Source organism: Tupaia chinensis, unplaced genomic scaffold (assembly GCF_000334495.1).
Source record: "Tupaia chinensis unplaced genomic scaffold, TupChi_1.0 Scaffold139245_1, whole genome shotgun sequence".
Lineage (NCBI taxonomy): Eukaryota > Metazoa > Chordata > Mammalia > Scandentia > Tupaiidae > Tupaia > Tupaia belangeri.
Genome location: NW_006199134.1, coordinates 274,977 through 281,825, shown reverse-complemented (window position 1 = coordinate 281,825; position 6,849 = coordinate 274,977).

Below are 6,849 nucleotides of genomic sequence, written 5' to 3'. Positions count from 1 at the left end.
TCTTGGGATCTTGGGCACGCACGCATATGCGCCTGGCGTGAGTTTTAAGCCACCGGCTCCAGGACGTGAACCATGGTCAACTACATGGGAGTCCAGCAACAGCCATTACACTAACTGCTGGTCCCTTGGTGGGTTGTTTTTTAACAACCTTATTGAAATAGAATTAGCATATCACCCATTTAAAATGTATAATTCTGTGATTTTTTAGTATATCCATAGAGTTATGTCATCATCACCAAATCTGATTCGTTTTATTACCCCCAAAGAGACCCCATACCCACTGGCACTCCTGACTCCCCCCCATCCGTCAGCGATCACTGTCCACTCTCTGTGTGGATCTGCCTGTTCAGGACCTTTCCTCTAAATGGGACCTTTATGCTCACCTTCTTTCACGGCGCATAAGGTTTTCAAGGCCCTTCCATGTCGAGGCATGTACCAATGCGGCTGCTTTTATTTATTTATTTTTTGGGGGGGTGTGTGTGTCTGATTTAGTCAGGGTCTTGCTGTGCTGTAATCCTCCTGCCTCGGTCTCCCAAGTAGCTGCGATTACAAGGACTCGTGCCATTCCCAGCTTTATGAAGTGCGCTAAAAATCAAGCCCAGGCCGTCCCTGTCCCTCAGACTGCTGAGCAGCAGTGTCCTGTGCATGCTACTGCAGCTGGGCCTCTTTTTTTTTTTTTTTTTAAATTGATGAAAATTATGCCGTTGCATAAGGGGACTTAACAAGTTTGTGAAAAATGGAATTAAAATATGAGTTTACATTGGCACCAAAAGGTGCATGCAGCTTTCTAATGGGCATTTCCACGCACTTCAGGAAGACCCATGTGGATGTCTACTCTTCATTCTTCAGTTGATGCACAGTCGAAGAAGTTGGGTTTTTAGTTGGTCGCATTCTTGCCCTGAGCAAAACTGGACCTCCACTAGTAAGGGAGGGGAGGCTTGCTGGTGGGCAGCTAGGGTGCCGGCCCTGCCGCTGGCCCCTGCACAGAAGTGGAAGTCCGGCTCCCTCAGTAGCACAGTGAAGCAGTGAACGCTACAGCAGTCCTGCCAGGCGAGGGGAAGCGCAGTGACGGCGGAGACTTCGTGACGAAGGGGTGCCAGCCAGCTTGCTTTGAAACAGTCCTGCCATTATTTGAGGAGAAAGCCGGGTAGGAGTTCCTGCCTGACCTTTTAGCCGTAAGTCTTTGACTCCGAGAGTCCTACTGTTCCACTGCGTTTGCTGTTACTTCGGCCTCCGGTTCTATATTTTCCAGCAGCCCATAATTCTGCCATCACTCGTAAATCTGGGCTTGCAAAGACATTCATGTTCTCGATATTTGGCAAGCAGCATCTACTATCAGGTGCCTTTCCTCTGCTTTATGGTCTAGCAGGCCTTTGGCAGCGAGCCAGCAATGAACTGTGTGTCTCTGTCGCAAGTCTTATTAAAAGTGTAAACAAACATGCACTGATGTAGCACGTGAATTTATTAGACTGTATTTCATCTGTCTTTAGACAGTGTTTACACTCATAGAAGGCTGGTTCATTTAAAAAAATTTTTTTCCTAGATATTTTTACTATAGGCCATGTGTGCTCACCAGAGAGACAGAAAGCGAGAACTCACCCCCGAGGGGGAATGGCCACAACGCAGTCCCTTCTCCCCCATTGTCCTCTCAGGATCCTGGGCATGCATGCACACGCGCCTGGCGTGAGTTTAAGCCACCGGGTCCGGGACTCGAAATATGGGGTTGACTACAACAGGAGTCCAGCGACATAGCCATTACCCCCATCCACTGGTTCCAAGGTTGGTTAATCTTGACTTGATACCATTTGGTCGCAGCATTACTTCATATACATCTGAAGAATACGTTAAAGGTTGTCTGCAGGGACCAGCAGTTAGTGTAATGGCTATGTTACTGGACTCCTATGTAGTCAACCGTGGTTCGAGTCCCAGACCCGGTGGCTTAAACTCACACCGGGCGCGTGTGTGTGCGTGCCCAAGATCCCAAGAAGAGAATGGAGGAGAACGGATTGTGGCATGGCCATCTCCCCGGGGGGTGGTTTCTTGCTTTTTATCTCTCTGTCTCTCTCTTTCTGGCGAGTGCACGCACCCTATAACAAAAACCTCTTCAAAAAATAAATAAATAAAAATAAAATAAAATAAAAAGGTTGTCTGCAAAACTTTGTTGAAGACAGGATTCGCAGCTGGAGGCTGGTTGACCTGGAGGAACTGGTCATGGGCCCTGGCTCCAGGAAAGCCCCAGGGTGAATGTTCTGGATAAAATCCCTCTAGCCCTGACCGAGCTCAGCCAGAATGGTCTGCGTGGCCTTGATGGCTTTGCAGGAAGTGCGGTACACGGAGGTGGAGTTTTGTGTTGGAATCTCCAGGCAGTTCCCTCCGGCCTTGGCTCTGTTTGCCCTAGAATGACCCGCAATGACTTAGCTGAAGGGAGATGGTGGCTTTGTTTGACCCGACAGGGGTTGTTGGTCCTCTGAGCATATTCTTGCCCTGGGGTAAGTGTTCCCTGAGAGTCCTCGCTTTTTCTGGGAAGGCAGGAAAAGGAAGAGACAGGAGCCTGGGCTTGTGGAAAGCTGGCCTGGCTCCATGCGAGGGGCTGCCCCGCTGCACTGCCGGCCTGGCCAGCCTGAGCCTCTTCCCATTCTCGCATCCCTTAGTGGCCGGGCTTCGGCCATGGGTGTCCCTCTGAGACACGCCATGCCCTTCCTGCAGGCTACTGCGCTTCAACTGCACTTCAACAGTGTAATAGGATCCAAAGTAGAGGGGCCAGCGGGTGGCATGATGGGTGAGGGGCTGAACTCCCACCTGCGCGACTGCAGTTTGAATCCTGCACCCAGCCGCTTGAAGATCACACTGGGCGTGTGTGTGTGTGTGTGTGCCCAAAACCCGGAGAGGAGAGTGGAGGAGAGACTGTGTGGTCGTGCCCCCTGGAGGGTGATTTCTCACCTTCCCTGTCACCATCTCCTCTGTCTCTCTCTCTCTCCACCGACCACACATGCCCTATGGCAAAGCCCTCAATAAGTAAGTAGTGGTGCGTTTGAGGAGCTGAGTGTTCTTTTCCAGAAAGGGGAAGTAAGTTTTCAGAGTAGCCACTAGCTCGTCGGTAGTGGGTATTTTAGTATCTGTCTGTCGCATTGATCTGACCTGAGATCTGCAGTCAGTCCGGCTTATGGGGCGTAGTTTGAGGCAGAGAGGCAGAGAGGGGATTCGGGGCTGCATGGCAGATGGGCAAAGGCCGCGCATGGCCAGGAGCTTGGGCTTCGTTTTGGAGGTTATGAGGTTCCTCCACCTCGGGGCATGTCGGTGCTGGTAGCAGGGGGCTGTTGCTTCCTTTCTTTTCCTCAATAAAATCTTTACATTTTCTTGTTCAATCACAGGACTTTCATCTTAAGTCAGAGTCAGTTATCAAAAGAACAGACAGATATGGGGCCAGCAGTTAGCATAATGGCTATGTCGCTGGACTCCCATGTAGCCAACTGCGGTTCGAGTCCCGGACCCGGTGGCTTAAACTCACACCGGGCGCGTGTGCGTGCGTGCCCAGGATCCTGAGAGGAGAATGGAGGAGAAGGGATTGCGGTGTGGCCATCCCCCCTGGGGGGTGATTTCTCGCTTTCTGTCTCTCTGTCTCTCTCTGTCCGTCTGGCGAGTGCACACGCCCTATAGCGAAAAAGGAAGAAAGAGGAGCGAGACATGAAGACGATAAATGATGTGAGACAGGGTGAGGCGTTTTGCACACATGCGTGTTGATGGACTCTGCCGGGAGGAAAACAGAATGGACGTCTGTGCCAAGTAGTGGCAGCTTTCCCCTGAGAAGAAAGGCGGGGGCCCAGCAGGTGGTGTGGAGACTAAGTTGGCTAAACCGCACATCGCCACATGCAAGTTCAAGCCCTGGACCCGGAGGTTTGAAAGATCACACCGGGCACATGCGCATACACGCCCTACATCCTGAGAGGGGAATGGTGGAGAAAGGTTACTACGTGGCCACCCCTTCTGGGGACTATTTCTCATAGTCTGTCTCGCTCTGCCTCTGGCGAGCACACACATGCCATAGCAAAACTAAAGAAAATGAGGGAAAGTGGAATATATAGAGACTAAAAGATTATTTCCTGCCACATAAGGCAAGAGAATTCCCATCGTCAACAAACTCACTTTTCAAAGGAGTGAATCAAAAACTATTAGTAAAAGCACATTATAGAGGGACCAGCAGTTAGCGTAAATGACTATGTCACTGGACTCCCATGTAGTCAACCGCGGTTCGAATCCTGGACCTGGTGGCTTAAACTCATGCCGGGCACGTGTGCGTGCGTGCCCAAGATCCCGAGAGGAGAATGGAGGAGAAGGGATTGCGGCATGACCATACCCCCTGGGGGGTGATTTCTCGCTCTCTGTCTCTCTGTCTTTCTGGTGAGCGCACGTGCCCTATAGAAAAAAAAAAAAAATCCTCTAAAAAAAAAAACCATTACAGAAAAGTGTATACATACTAGAAATACATTATAAATCACTCATGCAAACATGCTGTAAACTGGGGAAATTTTCAAGTTAGCTAATGAAAAGCACCATTCACTCAGCTCATTCTTGATTACACAGCATGTTACAGACAGAATGATGTCGCATCAGTGTTTCGAGAATTAGAAATCCATCTTAAGAGCTAGTGAAAGGGGTCCAGCAGATGGCATAATGGTTATGTTGTTGGCACCGTTCGAGTCCCAGACCTGGAGGCTCAAAACTCACACCAGGCTTCCTTTCTTCTCCTTTTTTCTTTTTTAAGCACACACACGAGCCTGCTATGATTTTTATATGATTTTTACATGATTTTTATACTGCCGGCTCCAGGACTTGAGCCATGGTTAGCCATGTGGGAGACCAGCCCCTTAACCACCACACCACTGCTGGCCCCTGCTGCCTCCTGTTCACCAGGCACTGCACTAACTACCTGAAGTCGTGTTGTTAATGATTTCCGCCTTACAGCCGAGGAAGTGGACGAGAGACCGGGCACACAGCAGTGCGGAGCTGGGCTGTGAGGTTACTTACCCGTCTAGGCCATGGACTCTCTAGGAGGGGAAGAGAGTAAGCGAGAAAGCACCCCAACGGAAAGTGGCCACACTGCAGTCCCCTCTCAGCTCTCGGAATTTGGGGCGCACACACACACATGCACCTGGCGTGTTTTTTGAAGCCACCGAGCCCGGCACTCTGGCCATCCAGTTGCCCAGCTGGGACCCAGGGGCCATCCCCACCCCTGGCTGGCCTGAGCTGTGTTTTTGTCTGAGGGTCTGACCAGAGCACAGGGCGGGGCTCGTACCTCTGGGGTGAGAGAGAAGGGGAAGGGTGAGGGAGAGTGGGCCTGCTGGGAGGCCCTGCGTGGTGCTCAGCATTCGTCATGGCGTAAGCCACAGTGCAGAGCCGTTGGTGGCGTGAGAGCTCCGTGGGGCCGGTAAGCCTTGCAAAGCGCGAGGTTTTTACTGAGGGACATTGGAAATGACACCGAGCAAGAGCAGGTGAAAGGGGGACAGCCGAGCGGGGACCGAAGTGCAGCGAGTCCACCCCGGTGGGTTGTACCTTTTCTCCTGGAGCTGACAGCGATGCAAGCAATGCGGTGTCCTTCCCACTCACGGTGCAGCCCGAGGGGGAGGGGGCTCAGGCTGCTGGGGCTCATTTCCTGGGGCCACTCAGGTCCCAGGTCCCGTCCTTCTTATTCTGCCACCCCGCGGGGCTGCCAAGGTTGAGTCTCCGTGTCAGAGTTCGGGCTTCTGCAGTGAGGCCTGAGTAGGAGTGAAGGGCAGGCAATTCCCCTTTATGTAAGTGACAAGGACGTGCAGGTCACTTGCGCTCTAGCCGGGTGCCAGGTCCCAGCCGGAGCGCTTACTGTGGAGGAGGAGAACGGATGGCGGCAGCTGGCAGTCCGCATGGCAGAGCCGGGCAGGGGACTCGGGCTGCAATATGGAGGACCCAGAGGCCTGAGCCGGGGACAGGTGGGACCGAGGGAGAAGGCACGTGGGGCGGGCTCGTGGCTAGTGGCCACAGCGGAGGATCGGGGCTGAAGTCTCGAGGCTTCGGTCTGAGAGTGCAGAGACCCCAGCCGGAGCTGTGATTTGGGACCGAGTCGTGGTGAGTGGGGTTCCTGGGGTCGAGGCAGGCGCCCAGCCCCTAGAAGTTCCTGCATGTCCCGGCCTCGGCCACGGCCTTGCACGCGGTGGCCTTCCCCGCCTGGCCCGGCTGTCCCTCCCAGCTGTCCTGGCCGCGCTGTGCTGAGCCTCCTGACGGTAAGGAAACCCCGCAGGGCGGTGCCGGGGCCGGCCAGCCTTCCACCACCCTCTCCTGCTTTTATTATTATAACTTTTACTCGCAAGCCCCTTTCCATTTATCCAAGAATCTGTTTCTTGTAAAAACAAATACTCCAGTCCCCGAGGAAAAACAGAAGTTCCCATCCTGTGGAAAATTGCATCATGTGAGGGCAAAGGGCAAAGGGCACCTCTCTGCTCATGGTGCTGAGGGACTGGCCGGGCCTCCAGGTCAAGACTGCTGTGGTTACTCGCAGGGCGGGAGCCAGGAGAGGCGGGTGGCCCGAGGTGGCCCCACCAGGTGGACCTCCCACAGCCTCCCCGGGCCGGGCTCTCGCTCGGGTTCTGACTCTCTTGGGGAGATCTCTGCAGACTGGACAAGAGGAGTGTCTCTTGCTCTCCCACCCAGGCGTCGAGAGGCCTGGCACCCTCCCTCCTCCCCGAGCTCTCCCAGGCCTGGAGAAAGCTCACTCTGGGTGCCAAGCTCACCTAGTGCCTTTCGTATTAGGGACTCTCCCCCCCACCCTTTTTAAAAGAATTATTATTATTTTTTTTTAAGAGGTTTTTGCAATAGGGC